General features: G+C 33.6%; 1 non-coding gene across 1 annotated transcript; it reads left to right on the plus strand.

Moving 5' to 3' along the window:
• The first annotated feature begins 1,345 nt into the window (after nt 1-1,345).
• Nucleotides 1,346-1,452, plus strand: LOC112489676 (small nucleolar RNA R71). The gene has a single exon (XR_003053961.1). It is a non-coding gene; the product is annotated as a small nucleolar RNA R71 (small nucleolar RNA).
• The last annotated feature ends 18,293 nt before the right edge of the window (nt 1,453-19,745 follow it).

The raw sequence follows: 19,745 nt of genomic DNA on the forward strand, positions 1-19,745 counted from the left end.
TGACAATATCTCCTTCAAAAACTTAACATAGGAAGGCATTTGTTCTAAGGCATCTATGAAAGGGATATTTACATGCAATTGCTTAAATACATCAAGAAACTTTTTAAATTGATTATCTAACTTTGCATTCCTAAACCTAGATGGGAAAGGTGGAGGTGGGGTTTTCTTGTAGGCTTGATTCTTCTCCTCATTTTCGTTGTGCTTGTCAATAGGTTTGGTTAGGTAAGGTGCTGGTTCAACTTTCTTTGATCCAGTTGGTGAGCTCTCGGCCTCTCTTCCATGTGGTGGTATGTACTTTGTTGGTGGAGACTTCATGGCATCACTTAAACCTTCATCTTTTCTCCTATAAGCCTCCTTATGCTCCACATTTGATTTTGAGTTGTCATGTGTGACCAAGTGTGATGTTGAGTCTATAGGGCTCTCTTCATCTTCATCATCAAGAATTACCATCCCTTTGTCACTTTCTTTAGGCTCGGCTACTTGCTTTCCACTTCTTAATGTAATGGCTTGAACCTGCTCCTTTGGGTTCTTCTCCGTTTGGCTTGGCAAAGTTCCTTGACTTCTTTGGAATTGAGTTGCTAATTGACCTATTTGGTTCTCCAAGCTTTTGATTGCAGCGATTTGGTTGTTGAACATTTGACTATGGTTTGTCAATTGTTGCTCAGTTCTCTGCATGAAAGAATTAGTACTATTAGATAACTCTTGCAAAGATTGTTGAAGTGAAGAAAATTGAGTTTGAGCTTGAGAAGAATTTTGATTTTGATGTGCAAGTTGCGGCTTTTGGTAGAATGGAGATTGGAATTGTTGTTTTTGAAACCCTCCACTTTGTCCTTGATTAGACCCTTGCTGGTTGTTGTTAGACCATGAAAAATTTGGGTGGTTCCTCCATCCTGGATTATATGTGTTAGAATATGGATTGTTTTGTTGCTTTTGGAAGTTCCCTACAAAATTAACATCATCAGAAGCAAAGGGATTTCCAACTTGGCAATCCACACTCTTATGATCATGAGCACCACATAAATCACAAAATAAAAAATTATTAGTAGATTGGATAGAATTCACCCCTATTTGACCAAATTGAGTGTTCAAGGTCTTCATGAATTGGGTTGCAAGTTGAGCTCCTAAGTTGTTAATATCAACGTCTTCCACGGCCTTTACTTGACTTCTTCCATTTAGTCTCCTCTCACTTGGATATTGGTAGTTATTATGGGCCATCTCTTCAATTAATTCAAATGCTTCTGATTGCCTCTTCTTCATTAAAGAACCTCCTGCAGCTGCATCTACCAATTGTTTGTTACCATAATCTAGACCATTATAGAAAATCTGTACCTGTATCCATGTTGGAAAACCATGGTGTGGGCATCTTCTTAATAGTTCCTTGAAGCGCTCCCATGCATCATACAAAGTCTCTTGGTCCCATTGACAAAAATTGTTTATATCACTTTTCAATTTTGCGGTCTTTGATGGAGGAAAAAATTTGTCTAGGAATTTTGCCTCCATAGCATCCCATGTAGTGATAGTACCTGCAGGTAAAGAATTTAACCACACTTTTGCCTTGTCTCTAAGAGACCAAGGAAAAAGTCTTAATCGAAAAGCATCATCAGAAACACCATTTTGTTTAGACATATCACACAATTGAAGAAAACTAGAAATATGCATGTTTGGATCTTCATGAGGCAAACCACAAAATTGAACATTATTAAGCAAAGAAGTAGTAGATGCTTCAATTTTAAAATTGTTTGCTTCAATGGGTGGTCTCCTTATGCAAGACAAATCACCAACTTTCTTGTGAGCAGCATACTCGCATATGGGCAAATCATCTTCTCTTTGGTTGGCCATTGCACCTTCTTGAGTTCCTTGGTCTATACGTACCCAAGTACCTCTTATGGCTTGTTTTCTAGGTGCTGGTTTATTTTCTAAGTCAACTTCCTCCGTGAACTCTTGATCACCACTATGACTCATACACAACACCTAATTCCTAAAAAGAGAGCAAGTAAAATAAATTAGAAAGAAAATTAGAAAATTGAACAAGAAAAAAAAAAATTATTAGAATTATAATGTTGCTAACTAATCTAACAATTAAAATCAATTAGCAATAGAGAAAAACAAACTAACACTTAACTAAAAGATAAATGAAAATAACTCTAGGAAATAATGAACCAAACGATTTGAATGCAAAAAAATTAAACCCTTTTGTGTAGGTATGCTTTTAAAGTAAACAATTATGCCAAACTAAAATTTCAACTAAAAGAAAGCTAAACCTAATCTTATTCAACCAAACAAATAAAAAATAATACTAAAATCCCTAAGTATGCTAGACTTGTAAACTAAGCAACAATAAATTAAAAACACAATTTTGGTTTCAAGTACCACAAAATAAGTATTAAAAATTCAAAGCACGTTGGCCAAACAAGCAAAGAATTAAAACCCTAGCATGCAACACTAAAACCAAAATTAAGAAATAAATATAAAAATTTAAAATAAGAAAACAATGTTCAAAGTACTACTAAACCCAATCCGAATTAATATTAATGCCTTAATCCCCGGCAACGGCGCCAAAAACTTGATGTGTAAAATTAACTCGCAAGTGCACGAATCGTTTTCAAGTAATAAAGTGGAAAAATAGGGTTGTCGTACCCAAGGGATTAAGTATTAAGTACCAAAGTTAATTAGGTTTTGATAATATTTGAACGAAAATTTAAGATGGCAATTGAAAACTAAATAAACTAAATTAAACAAAAGCAATCAATTAAAATTAGATAAATTTCAAGTAAGAGAGAGAATAATTATGAATACTAGGGCATTTGATTTCACCACTAACTATTCCAATTTAATTACTTAAATATGTGAATTTAATTAACTAGTAATTTTGTTAACCATACTTAATCACAAAATTAATCAAAAGTAGTTTCCACTCACAATTGATAATATTCACATAACCTAATTTATTCCTTCCGGCCTATAAATTAAATCATGCAAATTCATCAAGCATAGATTAAGCAAATAATATGGCATGAGACATAACTATTTTCCAATCAATTATGCATTCATGTAAATCATTGGAGATCCATAATATTATCCTTTTCCAAGCTCAAATATTATTAAAATCATTCATTCCTTCCGGCCTATGAAAGCATTAAGTATACCAATGATTTATTAACAAAACATATTACTAATTAAATAAAACTCAACATATATTAAAATAATTAAACCTTCATAGTTAGGGCTACATCATAGCCCTAGCTATGAAAATTAGTTCATGGTAAAAATAATTTCAACATCCATAATTATTAAAAATAATAAGATTCACAATTAAAGAGAAAGGAAAAGAGAATAAAAACTATTGAAGAAATTCTCCTCCAAGAGCTCTCCAAGTCGTAGCCTTCTTCTCCAAGCAAGCCCACATCTCTCTGCCTCTTCCAAGCTCTCCAATTGATCTTCTAAAACCCTAAAACTTTAAAACCCTAGAACCCTTAAGAGAACCTTAGAAACTCCCAAAATTTGGTTTGTTTCTATTTAAGCCTCCTAAAAGCTCTTAAATAACTCTCTAAACTTGTATATATTCCTTCAATGTGGTGGGGGCTATATATATAGGGCCTTGGGAATCTTTTTCTCTCTTTATTTTCAATGTGGGAGTCTTGGAAGATACCTTTTTTAAGCCATGAAGAGGGTTGGACGAATTTCATGTGTGAAAAGGAAACTGTATATTACTTGCTCTCTACTACTTTCCTTTTATCTAGTTCCTCCTAAAAAAATAGTTAATTAGTCTAATTTACCCTTAATGAAGCATGTGACATGACATGTGCCTCATTAATGATAAATTAACCAATTATTGCCACTTGTTTTTATCTTGGCCCTCAAATTGCCTTGATTCCCTCTTTTGATCAATGGTGGAGAATAACTAGAATATTATTTTTTATAAATTCTAAACTTTAAATGATGATAACTCTTTGCTCGCACCTCGAAATCCAAAAATAACGAGACATTTGAAATCCTCAGATCTTGATGATTTATATGACATCCACTTCCACCATGAAATTCTCAATAGAATCTTTATGGAATCTTCAAGGTATCTTTTTTGGAATCTTTTTAATGCTTAGTCCGTTCGAGCTCGAATCTTGCTTCCCACCATAATTCGACCCAAGGAATCCATTTTTATGGTTGTTTTCTTAAAATTCTTCCTCTTTTACCTAGATTAAGAAAAATACATAATTAAGTATCTTTCCATAACAAATTAACACAAACTAACAAATATTAAGCTATAAATATGGCATAAAATCATCAATATTTTAGATCTAACAATGGTGAAAGAGATGAAGGTGTTCCACTTACAAGTAGTGGAAGAAGTAAGAAACGAAAACAGGCATCTGTGGAAAGTAAGGGTAAAGGAGGGAGGCAGCAAATGGGAGATAAGCCGACAGACCAGCCTTCATCATCGACTGCAGGAGTTACTGCTCATGTTCGTGTTAAACCATCGACTCCATCCCAACCTCCAACGACTCCATCCCATGATGAGGTTTGATTAAATTGTATGAATGTTTATCTTTTTTTATTATTACAAGTACTAATCATTATTGTTTCTTTTAGGTACTTTTGAGAGAGAGATTAACTATCCTTGAAGGTGAAGTGGCAAGACGTTAAGGATTTAAGAATCGCCATACTTAGAGAGTTTGCAAGATTGGAGACCAAGCTTGATAAGTTAATGAAACACCAACGAGTGGGAGTTGGTGCTGATGGTTTGGGAGATGGGATGGAAGCGGACGTTGAAGGGGATGAAAATAAAGAAGAGTTTGGTCCTAATGCGACCCCCGTTGATAGACAGTCACGTCCATCCGTTGTAGACAATGTAGGACCAAGTGTTAAGATTATCGAGAAAGTGTCTCCATCAAAGTTTCCGACCGAGAGACGTGCAAGAAAGGTAGAAGCTGCTAAGCAAAGTATAGATATTGGGAGGTGGGATAGGAAGGCGGCAGCAGCGATTACTACTCCTTATAGTGTTGGAGGCTTACAGAAAAAACTACAGCACACTTTACCCGGTGCATCTTCTACTTTGAAGTTCGACCCATACAAACCAGTACCCACTCAACTTGTAAAATGTTTTAACCAATTTATGAAGTTCGGTTGGGCAGCAAAGGTTGATATGGATATTTTGTCTGCGGGTAAAGACTTTTTCCAGTTGCTTATAACCAGTGAGAGATGGCTGAATCACGATGCAAGTATTTTTCGATCAAGATTTTTATTTTATAATTTGATAAATTCCATAGATTGTCGTTCAACTGCATGGATGTAATTTAAAATTAACTCATCTTTCAATGCAGCATATGGAAGTCCTGCCTTACTTATTTCGTGTACGTGCCAATCGATTCCCTGATGTTTTTTATCCTAGTTTTGAGGTGATAGATGGAGGATTTTGGGTAAGTAAAGAAGTTTTAAAGGCCAGGTATCCTATATGTGGCTATTGTGATTTTGGGTAACTAATAATTTATTTTGTTGTAGGTATACATTGAGCAGTGTTATGGAAAGTTCCTCGCCAATCCATCTAATTTCCAATTCTCATATGCAATGCAAGAATATGTATTGGGGATCCGAATGAAGGAGTCGAAGTCATGGAAATGCGTAAATCATGTACAATATACATGTCCAAATTGTGTAATGTTAACTATTCATTTATTTATGTGCCTTCCTTTATTTGTTGTGCTAACAGAAATCCTGTAATGTACTGACAGTTGTTGATTCCACTAAACAAGCGCAATATACATTGGCTTCTAGGGCACGTGGACTTGAAAGAGCATTGTATGACTGTATATGACTCAGATAAGGTTGACAACCGAAACAGGGGAGAAACATATTTCAAGAAATTATGCATTATATTACCTTATTTAATGTGGTCTGCATCCTTTTATGAACAGTGGACGGATCTTGTAGACTCCATTGATGAGTTTACATGTGAATTGGCATAAAATTCCCCTCAGCAAAGTAACGGGTAAAGCCCCTTAATACGTACATGTTTGTTGAATAAATATTAACTATTGAATATGGTTCTAATAATGTTATTGTCTCGTTATAATAATTGTTTTTTTGTAGTGGTGACTGTGGCATATTTACACTTAAGACCATCGAGTTTTTACATGCTAGATTACCAGTGACATTCACATAAGATCACACAGAGTTCTTTAGGAGGAAGGATGCATATGAAGCTTACAAAAAAGAACTAAGCATATGAGTTGGGTGATGATGCATTTTTCTTTCCTTTTGTCATGTTTATAGATGCATATTCTTTATTATATTCAACCTTTAATTGTAAAGATAATGGTGGATTATAATGTTCATTTAACTAAGATAATGATGTGTTATTGATGTAAGGATAACTAATTGACCTTATAGAAAATGTGCCATGTTTATTTATTAGAATTCCATTATGCACAAACATCTTACGAGCTCAATTGTCGATTCTAAAAAAATTTCCGCTTGTCGGAAAATTTTTCCTCCAAGAGGAAAAGTTTTCTTCTTGGAGGAAAAATTTTCCTCCAGTTGGAAATCCCATATGGAGATCAATTGAAGCTTCTGGAAAATTTTTCGCCAGGCGAAAAAGTTTTCCTCCAAGCGGAAATCGTTTTTCTCCTGTTGGAAAAAATTTCCTCCAAGTGGAAATTGTTGAATAATTTTTAGTCCTATCAGAAACTAATTTTTTTCACTTGGAAAATCAATTTCTAATAGATTATTTAAGTTAATAGTGGGGTAAAAAAATTGAGAGTGGAGACAAATATTATATAAAATGAAGATGGATTTAACAAAAAATGTATTGACATTTAAAATCAATAACCATTTTAAAGAAAAGAAAAAATGATATATATTTGTTTTTCTTTTCAAAATCATTTGGACATTTCATAAAATGATATGTAAACTAAAGATTTAAAATCAACTTCAGAAAGCCTCTTTTCATTTGGGATTAAATTCAAAAGAAAAAATTGTTAATAAATCTTCCACCATCGAGTAGAAACTATAATATCCAAGATATGAAATAATTATCAAAACATATTAAACCATAACACTAAATTAAAACATCCTAATTCGAAGCATACGACAATGGATTCGTACATCTATGGCTATAATGTCCAACATCACCGCATCGACTACATCTACGTCCAATAACATCTTCACCTTCAGATGGTATGCGTTGCATCCTCAGCCTACCGGCTTGCCTACATGTCCATCTTGGTGGAAGAACAATACGACTTACCACGTCATCTGGGACATGCCACTGTTTTTCATCTAACACAGGGTAAATGGACTCAGCATAAGTTGCACGATATGCATTCGCAGTGTAGTAATGAGAACACATGCCATAAGGAGCAATTTTGCATTCTTTGCAAACGGCAATACAATGATCATAAGGATATTAATCAAGAGCGAAAACTTTGCATGAGCATGTTTTTTATTGGAGATTAACTATACCCTTCAAAACTCTCACCTTCCACAAGAAATTCATGCATATTAATGGCTTTTACACATAGTCCGATGGACTCCAAATTTCGTAGTTTGAGTTGCTCTTCCATATGATCAGTCACAGGCTTCGTCAATTTTGCACCTGCAGTACGTCACTCATAAAACCACCTTTACAGTAAATCCTGTATGTGCTCAATTAATGCTACTATTGGCATCTCTCTAGCATCTAGCAAAATACCATTCAAGCTTTCTTCAAAGGATGACTTGAGCTTGGTTGCAAGGAGGGTCCTTACTGTATACAAAGATGAGGAACAAATTCAAAGAGTAAACATCTTCCACACCCGATGCGAAATTTAAGGTAACATATGTAGTATGATTATAGATAGTGGAAGTTGTGCAAATGTAATTAGTAGCATGGTAGTTGATAAATTAGGCTTAACAACTATTAAACGTCCAGAACCATATAGATTACAATGGCTAAATGATAGTGGTGAGATAAAAGTAAATAAACAAGCCAAAATAAAATTCAACATTGATACATATGTGGATGTTGTATTGTGTGATGTTGTTCCTATGCATGTGGGTCATATTTTGTTCGGTAGGCTATGGCAATTTGATAGAGATGCTATCCATTATGGTAGAGAGAATAGCATTGTATTTAAATTTGAAGGGAAAAAGTTTAAGCTGGAGCCATTAACTCCAAAGGAAGTATTTAGCGATCAACCTCAAATGCAACAAATGAGCAACGCCAAGAGGCTCAAGGAGAAGGCTAGTATGGCACCAACGGTTCCACCATCCATCCAAAAGGAGAAAGGTGAGCTTGCTTTCCAAGGTAAGTCCTCTAAAACCCAGGTTGAGTGGAAAAAATTAAACAAATCCGAGAGTAAGAAAATTAGAGCAAAAGCCGAGAGAGATGCAAAATTCAATGAATCCATGAGTGAGAAAGGAAAAGAAAGAAAAGAGAGGAAAAATAGAAATTTTGATCTTAGCTTTGGTGATGTTAATAAAGTAATTATGAATAAGAAATCATTTCTGGTCATGAATATTAAAGATGTTTTTGTTGCATAGAACTTTATCTGCATTATTGAAAACTTTACTTAGTGGAAATTTGAAAATTTGGGAGAAATTACTTGATAAAATTAAAAAGTGTGATGAACTTGTATTTCTAGTATTTTTTGTGATAGTGTTTAATCCAGGAGATTGGTTTTGGTTTCAACCAAGGAAGGAGAGGTTTCCCGAACAAAGAAAGTCGAAGCTTATGCCGCGAGGAGATGGATCTTTTCAAGTTTTGGAAAGGATCAATGAAAACACCTACACGCTTGATTTACCGGGTGAGTAAAATGTGAGTGCTACATCCAAAAGATGCTAATTTGTTTCCTTTTGCTGCAGGTGATGATCTAGATTTGAGGACAAATCCTTTTCAAGAGGAGGGGAATGATGTGATTCTGCCCAAACCTGCTCAATCGACAACCCACTGGGGTGCCGACCCAATATAGATGAAGACCGGGCCGATCACTAGGGCTCAAGTTAAGAAGTTTAAGGACAATATTGCTGCTTTTATCCAAGGAATAATTCATACTCAAAAGGGCTTTTTCATATCCGAAGAGCCAAGACCTATCCTAACCATACAAGTGGTGGAAGCCGATATGAACCCGGGTAGCAGTTTTGGTGCAAATATGGACAACGGGCAGCATGAAATGGTTCCAACTCTTTATGGATTCAATACATATGCCTAATATGATATGGAATCAAGTCAAGGCAGCTTCCAAGGCATTCAAAAAGGGGTTGTATGGACAGCTTCAAATTTGGCCTGTTTTTTACTGTATTTTGTGCTGGCTTTACTGTATTTTGCTGAGTTGGCTTTTTCTTCCTCTTTCAAGCATGGGCAACGTGTGGGACTTCATATTCAGCTTATTTGGCATCCTAAAAAGCATATTGAAGCTTATTTGGAGTTCAAATTGGTCAAAAATTGGTTAAAGTCAACTTAGCTAAAAAGCTAGTATTTTAGTTTCCTAATTTGATTCTACTTTTTGTTTTACCATTATTTTTTAGTTTTTATTTATTTATTTTCTGGAAAAATAAGTTTAGGAAAGTTATTATTTTATTATTTTCATTGTAAATTAATTAATTCCTAATTCAAAATAAAGGAATTAATTAATCCAAATTAAATTAGGAAAGGAGTGAGAATTTCGGCCACCATAGGAAACTACTTTGTACGGCCGGTTTTCCCTTTTTTTTATGGTTTTATTTCATGGCTTTGTAGCCTATTGAAAGGATTATTTTTCAATAAGAATAAAGCTTGAATTTTATACAGAAAATTAATTGTGAGAGTGAATTCTCTTTATTCTCTTTGAACACCTAAAACACCATTAGTGAATGAGTGTTTTAGTTTGTCTTACCAATAGGACGTCCATCACCTATTGTGGCGTCTTCATTATATACCAAGGTTTCTAATCACAGGTTGGTTAGGGGTCAAGGTGACCATTAGAACTTGAACATAATTAGATCTGGGCTAATATAATATAGGTTTAGGAGTAGGTCGTCCTAGGTTCGTATCACCTTCTACATGGAGAAAGAGAACGTACCCACCGTGTAGGGTCACATGATCGAATGTACTGGGTAGCCCTACTATTTTTTGCCTCAATTTGCCCCATATAAAACTCAAAATCTTCAACCAAATATGCACTAGCTGCGAGCATGAAGCATTTTATCATTGTTTCATCTTTCGCATGTCCATTTGCTTTAATATTTCTGCTTATATGGTACTTGCACAGCGCATGGTATGCATTGGGAAAAACTTTGCGTAATGCCCTTTCAATAGCCGGGTATCTATCACTCACAAATACCAAATCCAGGAAATCTCCAATGGCATCCTTGAGGTTTTGGAAAAACCATGTATATGCTTGCTTGTTCTTTTCATCTCCAATGTCGAAAGCCAAAGGATATATTTGCTTATTGCCATCCATGCCCGATGCAATATACATGTACCTTTTGTATTTTCTTTTTAATGTAGTCGCATCAACAGCCAACACGGGTCTTATGTGGGATATAAATCCCCTAATGCTTGCTCCAATCGCCATAAAAAATATACAAAATTGTTATTATCATCTGTTTTGATACATGTAAGAGTCTCAGGGTTCTTCGATACTAACTCATAACAGTAGGCAGGCAACTTAGCAAAATTCTCCTCTGGAGATCCCCTAACACTGTTAAGTGCATACTCTTTACCTCTCCATGCTTTGTTGTAGCTTATATTCACCCTATATTTCTGTAAAAAAAATCCTGTTGAATTTCTTTGGGTTTGTAAACACGTGCGATTCATATTTAGATTTGATACATTGCTCGATAACCCGGCTACTAATCTGCTTATGTTTGCGATGCACGATATCTAAGGAGCAACTGTGTACATTATCAAAAATTCTCATAACAAATATTTCACCATTTTTAAATGTGGTTGCACGTAGTCGCCATTTACAAGTATTTTCCAAGCATACAACCTCATACCATTGTTAGTTGACCGTGTCACCTTGAACTCCTAATTTTCACGCATGCAATAGATACCCAGTTTATTTTGTAAGTCACATTTGTTGCGAAATAATTGTCCAACTACTATGCTCTCACAGCCAGTGAACTTTGAAGAAAATATAGCCATAGAACCACTTCTGTTGCTCGATGATATGTGGTCACTTGTAGCATGATGAACCCTAACATTATTAACTCTTTCATTGTTCATTTAAGGATGCATATCACTATCATTGTCCAACAACTCATGATCAAAATCTACATTATGATCAACATCATCCCCTGCTGCATTATAATTCTCATCATGATCAATATTATGCAACTGCTCATGCTCCTCATAATTAGGGAACCGTTCAGCATAGTCACCTCCAACATCAACTCCTTCGTGGATGTTAAATGATGTCCAGGCCCCACGAACATCAACTTGATCTCTAAACTAAGTTTCTTGAACCATAATTTCCTAAGATGTAGCCTGAATAGGTTCAGTACTGGAAACTTGTGGTAGACGATTAACTAAATATTTGGTATTAATAGGTTTGTATTATTTATTGGTTTTACTATCCATGATTTTAAAACATTTACTAATATATCAACCATTAATAAAATGGCTACATCATCTTGTATAAAAAATTTAGTTAACAAATTTGCTACTTGTAGCATTTTCCATTTATTAAGCTATTTTTTTATTTTTATTATTATAAAGATAAGCAAAAGAAAAACATTTTTGAATCAAATTTTAAAACTATAAGAAAAATAAAAATTAAATTTTGGAATCTAAATTTAGATCTAAACTTTAAAGGGTTTTTTTGAAAAATAGTCACCCCATAAATCGTTTCTTGAAAAATAGCCAAATTTTTTTTTTTTTTAATCTAGCCAACTGTGGACAAAAATGTCTTTGGCTAAATTCAAAATTACGAAATAGTTTTTCTTTTACCCTTTTCTTTTTCCTTCCTTTCTCAAATAACACGTTCACCTAAAAAAAAAAAAAAAAAAATTCTCGCATCTCATCTGCTCTCACTCTCATTTTCTTGTATTTTCTCAGTTTTGAAGCTAAATTTAAGTAAAAATTTTCTCTTTTTTCTTATTAGGTGAAACAATGGTGCTAAATGATGTAAAATTGTCCAACTACTCTCTCATTCTTGTATTTTTTTTAAAAGTTTTTTTAATATGGGTATGTAATAAATTAGTTTATGAGCTATTATATTTGAGTTTAAAGATACCTAGGTGACATATGGTGTGAAAATGGGGGGAAAATTGTGAAGAACTGAAAAATCATGAAAACCAGTAAAATGGAGGAAAATTGTCAAAAAAGATGAACTTCTGCTACTTTCCACCAGTTTGTCAGTTTTCACTAGTTTTCCACTATTTTTATGCAAGTTTTCTACCAATAGGAAAACGTTATATTTGGTGGGAAAAAAAAAAAAAAGAAGTGGTTTTACCCTGTGTATTTTGCTAGATGCTAGAAAGATGCCAATAATAGCATTGATTGAGACATACGGGATTTGCTACAAAGATGGTTTTATGAACAACGTACTACAAGTGCAAAATTGATGAAGTCTATAACTGATCATATGGAAAAGCAACTCAAACTCCTCAATTTGGAGTTTGTTGGGCTACATGTGAAGGCAGTTAATATGTATGAGTTTCTTGTGGAACGTGAGAGTTTGAATGGCACAGTTAACCACCAATCAAAAATATGCTCATGCAAAGTTTTCGATCTTGGTCAATATCCTTGTGATCATTGTATTACTACTTGTAAAGAATGCAAAATTACTCTTTATAGCATGTGTTCTCATTACTATATTGCGGATGCATATCATGCAACTTATGCTGAGTTTATTTACCATGTGTTAGATGAAAAACAGTGGCATGCTCTGGACGATGTGTTAAGTTGTATTGTTCTTCCACTGAGATGGACGCATAGACGAGTCAATAGGCCGAGGATGCAATGCATACCATCTCAAAGTGAAGATGTTATTGGACGTAGATGTAGCTGATGCGGTGGTGTTGGTCATTATAGGCAGAGATGTACGAATCCATTATCTTACACTTCAAATTATGAATTTTTAATTTAGTGTGTCATAGTTATGCTTTTTAAATTTATATCTTTCGACAGTTATCATGTACTCATGGATATATATTCTACTCAATGGTAATGCTTTTTTATGTTGTGATAATAATGTAGTACATACTTAGAAATTTTGGTTTAATAATGTAATCCTAAATGAAAAAGGCATTAAAACTACGAAAAGGGGAAATTTTAGTCATAAAGGATTTTAATTACAAAACATTTTTTCAAATGTCTCAATTACTTTATAAGGAACACAAAATGTGCCATACTTCTTTTTTTTTTTTTAATTGGTTAATGATTTCAAAAGTCCATACATTATTTTGTAGGATTTTAAAAGTCAATGATTTTAAATCCATTGTACTTTCATTCATTGACTTCATGCTATATTTTGTTTCCACTTTATTTTCAATGTTTTTACCCCATTATTAATTTATTCTTCTATAGGAACGGCCTTTTTGACTAGTCGAAATCAATTTCCGATAGGATAACATTTTTTCCACTAGGAGAAAATTTTTTTCCACTAGGAGAAAATTTTTCCACCAAGAGGAATTTTTTTCTGATTGGATTTTTCTAGCAGCTTCAACTGAAATCCACCAAAAGGGATTGTGCAAAAATTGAAATCTAATTTAAAAAAAAATCACATTTTCGATAAAGTAAATTAGTTATTTGACATCAAAAGCCATCATTATCTTCGTAAAATGAACATGAAAGTATCGTATATATAAAATCAACATGCACTTATAAGCTAATAAAGGACAAATCACTATCAGCTACTACCCTGCACCGCACAGTTTATTGACAACTACCAAGGAAATAAGAGAAATACCAACTATAAAGATTTTAACAGCATAGATCAGAGAAAGCAAAGACAAAATGTGATATGATAAAATGTGGTATAACAAAATCACAGGCATATTTGAAAATTTAAGCATTAAAAGTCACAGATGAATAGAGAGGAAAAACAACAAGGTTTAACAAAAAATTTCATTCAAAACCAAACATCCTACCAATAAAATTGAGTTTCTAAAAGTACTAATTTTCATAACCCAACTCAATCAATGAACCAAGAATCTAGAGAAAGCAATTACCATTGTTGTCACACTGCTCACAAGGCACTGGGTGTCCCTGCAAAAAATAACACCCACCCACTAATTATCCACCAAAAAAACCCATCACACTTAGCTTATAAAATGTCATCAGTCAAAAGCTCCATTCTTTTTTTCTCAAAATAAATAAATTAATAGAATTTCTTCAAATAGAATCGAAACCCACAATTGAAAAAGGAAAGCAAAGAGAGAGAGAGAGAGAGAGAGAGAGAGAAGATGTTCACCTTAAAACCAAGAAAAAGGGAAAGCCCAATGGTGGCAAGAAAAGTTTGGGTGTTCCAAGAGGTATCAAAGCAAGTGAAGAGTATGGGGTGGATAAAAGCCTTGTATGTTGAATTACAACTTTGGGTCTTCTAATTGTAGCAGAGCAGTGGGATAGAAGCGAATTAACTTTCTTCTTTAGCAAATTGACTAACGAAACTTGGGTTCTTCTACAGAGATTTTCAGGCCAATCTTGATTTTCTAGGAACTTGTCTCTCTGATAATAGACGAAGCTCAAACAAAGCCGCACAGACACGGATTGTAGGTTCTCCACGATGGGTCGAGGACAATACCGACGAATCGGATGGTGCTTTTTCAAAAAGGAAAGGGAAAAGGAAATCCATAGCTACGTTTCGAATGAGAAAGGGAAAGTAAAGAAAAAAAAAACCAAAAACAAGAAAAGAAAAGAAGCTCTATCAAAAATGCCAACGAACAGGATGATTTTTTCGACGAACGGTATTGTGTTTTTAGGAACAAAAATGAAAGGGAAAGCCATCGCTTTGTTTCAAAAGAGAAAGAAAAAAAAAATAAATAAATAAAAGAAAAGAGGCTATGTTTTGATAAAGGAAAAAACATAAAAAAAAATTAAAAAAAAAGGAAGGGTATTTTGGTCTAGATGGGTTAAAACTTGACTAGTTTTAAAAAAAAAAAAAATTGCTATTATTCAAATTGTCATTCGTACAGTGGCTATTTTTCAAAAAAAAAATCCAACTTTAAATCCAAAATCCAAGCCCAAGTCCAAAAACCAACTTTATACCCATAGAGCTTGGTTGCAAGTTTTAAATTCGACATATTAGGCTGCCTGAATGTATTTTTATTTCAATTTTGTTATTGCAATTAATGTGTAAAATCAACTCGCAAGTGCACGAATCATTTTCAAGTAATAAAGTGGGAAAATAGAGTTGTCGCACCCAAGGGATTAAGAATTAAGTATTAAAGATAATTAGGTTTTGGTAATATTTGAACCAGCAATTAAGATGGTAATATAAAAATTAAATAAACTAAATTAAACAAAAACAAGAAATTAAAATTAGATCAATTTCAAGTAAGGGAGTGAGTTTAATAATTATGAATACTAGGGCATTTGATTTCACCACTAACTATTCCAATTTAATTACTTAAATATGTGAATTCAATTTACTAGTAATTTTGTTAACCACACTTAATCACAATATTAATCAAAAGTAGTTTCCACTCACAATTGATAATATTCACATAACCTAATTTATTCCTTCCGGCCTATAAATTAAATCATGCAAATTCATTAAGCATAGATTAAGCAAATAATATGGCATGAGACATAACTATTTTCCAATCAATTATGTATTCATGTAAATCATTGGAGATTCATAATATTATCCTTTTCCAAGCTCAAATATTAATAAAATCATTCATTCCTTCTGGCCTATGAAAGCATTAAGCATACCAATGATTTATTAACAAAGCATATTACTAATTAAATAAAACTCAACATATATTAAAATAATTAGACCTTCATAGTTAGGGCTACATCATAGCCCTAGCTATGAAATTAGTTCATGGCAAAAATAATTTCAACATCCATAATTATAAAGAAAAAAACAATAATGTTCACAATTAAAAAGAAAGAGAAGAGAATAAAAACTATTGAAGAAATTCTCCTCCAAAAGCTCTCCAAGTCGTAGCCTTCTTCTCCAAGCAAGCCCACGTCTCTATGCCCCCTCCATACTCTCCAATTGATCTTCTAAAACTCTAAAACTTTAAAATCCTAAAACCCTTAAGAGAACCTTAGAAACTCCCAAAATTTGTTTTGTTTATATTTAAGCCTCCTAAAAGCTCTTAAATAACTCTCTAAACCTGTATATCTCCCTTCAATGTGGTGGGGGCTATATATATAGGACCTTGGGAACCTTTTTCTCTCTTTATTTTCAACGTGGGAGTCTTGGAAGACACCTTTTTTAGGCCATCAAGAGGGTTGGACGAATTTCATGTGTAAAAAGAAAACTTGATATTACTTGCTTTCCAATACTTTCCTTTTATCTAATTCCTCCTAAAAAAATAATTAATTAGTCTTATTTACCTTTATTGAAGCATGTGACATGACATGTGCCTCATTAATGATAAATTAACCAATTATTACCACTTGTCTTTATCTTGGCCCCCAAATTGCCTTGATTCCTTCCTTTGATCAATGGTGGAGATTTAACTAGAATATTCCTTTTTATAAATTCCAAACTTTAAATGATGATATCTTTTTCTCACACCTCGAAATCCAAAACTAATGAGAAATTTGAGATCGTCAGATTGTGATGATTCATAAAACATCCACTTCCATCATGAAATTCCCAACAAAATCTTTATGGAATCTTTAAGGAATCTTTTTAATGCTTGATCCGTTCAAGCTCAATCTTCCTTCCCACCTTTTTAAGGTTGTTTTCTTAAAATTCTTCCTCTTTCACCTTGATTAAGAAAAATACATAATTAAGTATCTTTCCATAACAATACGACACAAATTAACAAATATTAAGCTATAAATATGGCATAAAATCATCAATATTTTAGACCTAACAGCAATTTATATTCTTATGAAAATGATATTTCACTATTATTAAAAATTGTATTGATTGGAGTCAATTTATGTTTTTGGTAAATTAAAAAAATTGTTCCTTAATTTTGATCTTATATATTCCTCAATTTACAATGTTAGCAAAGTAAATATAAAAAAATCACATGCAATGCCAACGCGTATCAACAATTAATATTTTGAAATCAAATTTTTGGCCATCATCTTCAACTAAACATAATTTTTTTACATAAATGCTAACTTAACTAAGCCATTTTCTTTTAGAAGCCATAGATTTTTTATTTTTTTTTAAATAAGCCTAGTCATGTTTTTATTATAAATTTATGTTTTTTGTTTTGGTAGAATAGATATTATAATTTGCGTCTTGTTTATTTAAATACATATAATATATTAGTTTATAATATTTGTTAAAAATTACGTCAATTAATGTAACTAATAAATAAAAAAATATTTTGATTCCTTGTGGATCAAATATTATGCTACCTATATGGAGTTAACTATAAAGATGTGTTTTTTGATCATATATATATATATGGCAATTAGATAAAAACTAATTGACTAACAAAGCCATATGATATTATCCGTTACAACAAAACCTTCATTTATGGTTGTCTCTCCACATGAGAGGTTTCTTCTCATGACTTCGTGTCTGTGAGGTTTCCTGTCTCCTTCTATTACTATGAGCAGTATTTTTCTTTTCTATTTCTTGTGATGGATGAAATTACAAATAGTTTCCAAAAACGATTACACTTAACTACAGAGGAATGTGATACTTTGACTCTTAACCATGAGAATCAACTTGATGTACATTCCTTCAATCAATGCCTTCTGGTACAAGTACACACTAAAACCCGTTTCAATAAACGGGTTTTTTTGGACATGATGCATTCTTTATGGGGGAATTCTTGCTCTATGCAATTTAAAGAACTCAATGATCCAATGTTACTTTGTCATCTCATTTCTATGAAAGAGAAGGATCGGGTTCTTCAAGGTGCACCATGGCATTTTGAGCGATCACTAGTCTTGACTGAAGAAGTTCGACAACGGTTATTCCTCATACAGTTACTATTCTCAATCCTGTGTTTTGGATTCAAATTCACAATGTCCCCCTGCAATGTATGCCAAAAGCTATTGGTAAGGCAATTGGTTCGCATTTTGGAGATTGTCTTATAGTTGATTCTGACGAAGAGAGTCTCTGTTTTGGGAAATTCATGAGGGTACATGTTAAAATTGATATATGTCATCCTTTACACAGAGGGATGAGGATTGATTTGGATAACCATCAATCTTTTTGGGTGGAGTTTCAATATGATACACTTCCTGATTTTTGCTTCTGTTGTGGCTTATATGGTCATACCCCGAAGGATTGTTCTATTGAAGATGAGCGCCAATGGGAGCAATTTTGGTGCCTGGCTTTGAGCGAATCATTCCATTAACATGATCACTAGTGGAAAATTTGTGCATCAGCGATCATTGGATGAAGCATCCTCACATTCTTTGGTTCCTTCCAAACTATAAAAGGTCTTCATGACGATTGTCAATGCTTCTCTGCCATTTCATGATCAACATTCTCCGATGAGACAATTAGCATCATCAACAGTTTCGAAAATGATTTTTCATGAAGGTGGTTTGTGTCCTGGAAACTTACAACTGTCCCTACCGGTTATCCATGCTAATGTGGATGATTTAAAAGATGTCGCAATCATTAATGGAGATGACCTGGACAAATTTTGTGACATGGATACCAAGATGCACACCTTAGGGAATTTGAATCATAATCAACAATCGATGAGTAATAATGCCTTTTTTATTATTGCTGCTTCCTCTTTGAAGCCACCGTTGCAAAAAAATGGCTCTCGTGTTAAAAAGGGTAAACGTTTATGCTCCAAAACTAAAACCATTAATAAACGCTTAAAGTTTTCTTGCCAGAATAAGGAAAAGTTTTCATCTTTTAAAGTGGTTGGGTCTAATCTTCAGCTCCACCATGAACCATGAAAATCCTAAGTTGGAATATTCGGGCTTGGGGAATCCTCATGCATTCCAAGCATCTATTCAAATGCTCAAAACTAAGGACCCTGACATAGTTTTCCTTATGGAAACTAAACTTAATTCACATCAACTGGAGCTACTTCATTTCAAGAGCAATATGGTAAGTTGTTTTGGTGGTTTAAGTGGGGTATTAGCTCTCTTTTGGAAACCTGAAATCCATTTATCTATCAAGTCTTTCTTTATTGGTGAATTGATTCTATTGTTTCTCATGCTACCAAAGTGATGCTTCCGTTGACAGGTTTTTATGACAACCCTAATGTATCACTCAAACATTTTTCATGGCAACTACTAGAAAGGTTAAGTTCTATATTAGATATGGGTTGGTTTGTAGTTGGAGATGTTAATGAAATCTTGACGCACACTGATAAGCCAGGTGGTCAACCACGACTTGATTATCTCATTGATCGTTTCAAGACAACGGTTGATAATTGTTACCTACGGCCAATTAATTTTTTTGGGTATAAATTCACTTGGTCTAATAGAGGAGTTGGAAAGGCCAATGTCAAATAACATCTTGATAGGTGTTTCGCCTCCATTAATGGACAAATTCTTTTCCTCTGTGTGCTTGTTCCTCATCTTCCTACTTCTGTTTCTGATCATCAAGCTCTTTGTCTCTTCCTATATGGTGTTCCTAGTCATACATCAAATTTTGGCAAACGGTTTCACTTTGAAGAAGTCTGTTCGGGGAGGCTACGCGTGATAAGATAGTTGAGGAGGAGTGGAGTTA

Source organism: Ziziphus jujuba, chromosome 3 (genome assembly GCF_031755915.1).
Source record: "Ziziphus jujuba cultivar Dongzao chromosome 3, ASM3175591v1".
NCBI lineage: Eukaryota > Viridiplantae > Streptophyta > Magnoliopsida > Rosales > Rhamnaceae > Ziziphus > Ziziphus jujuba.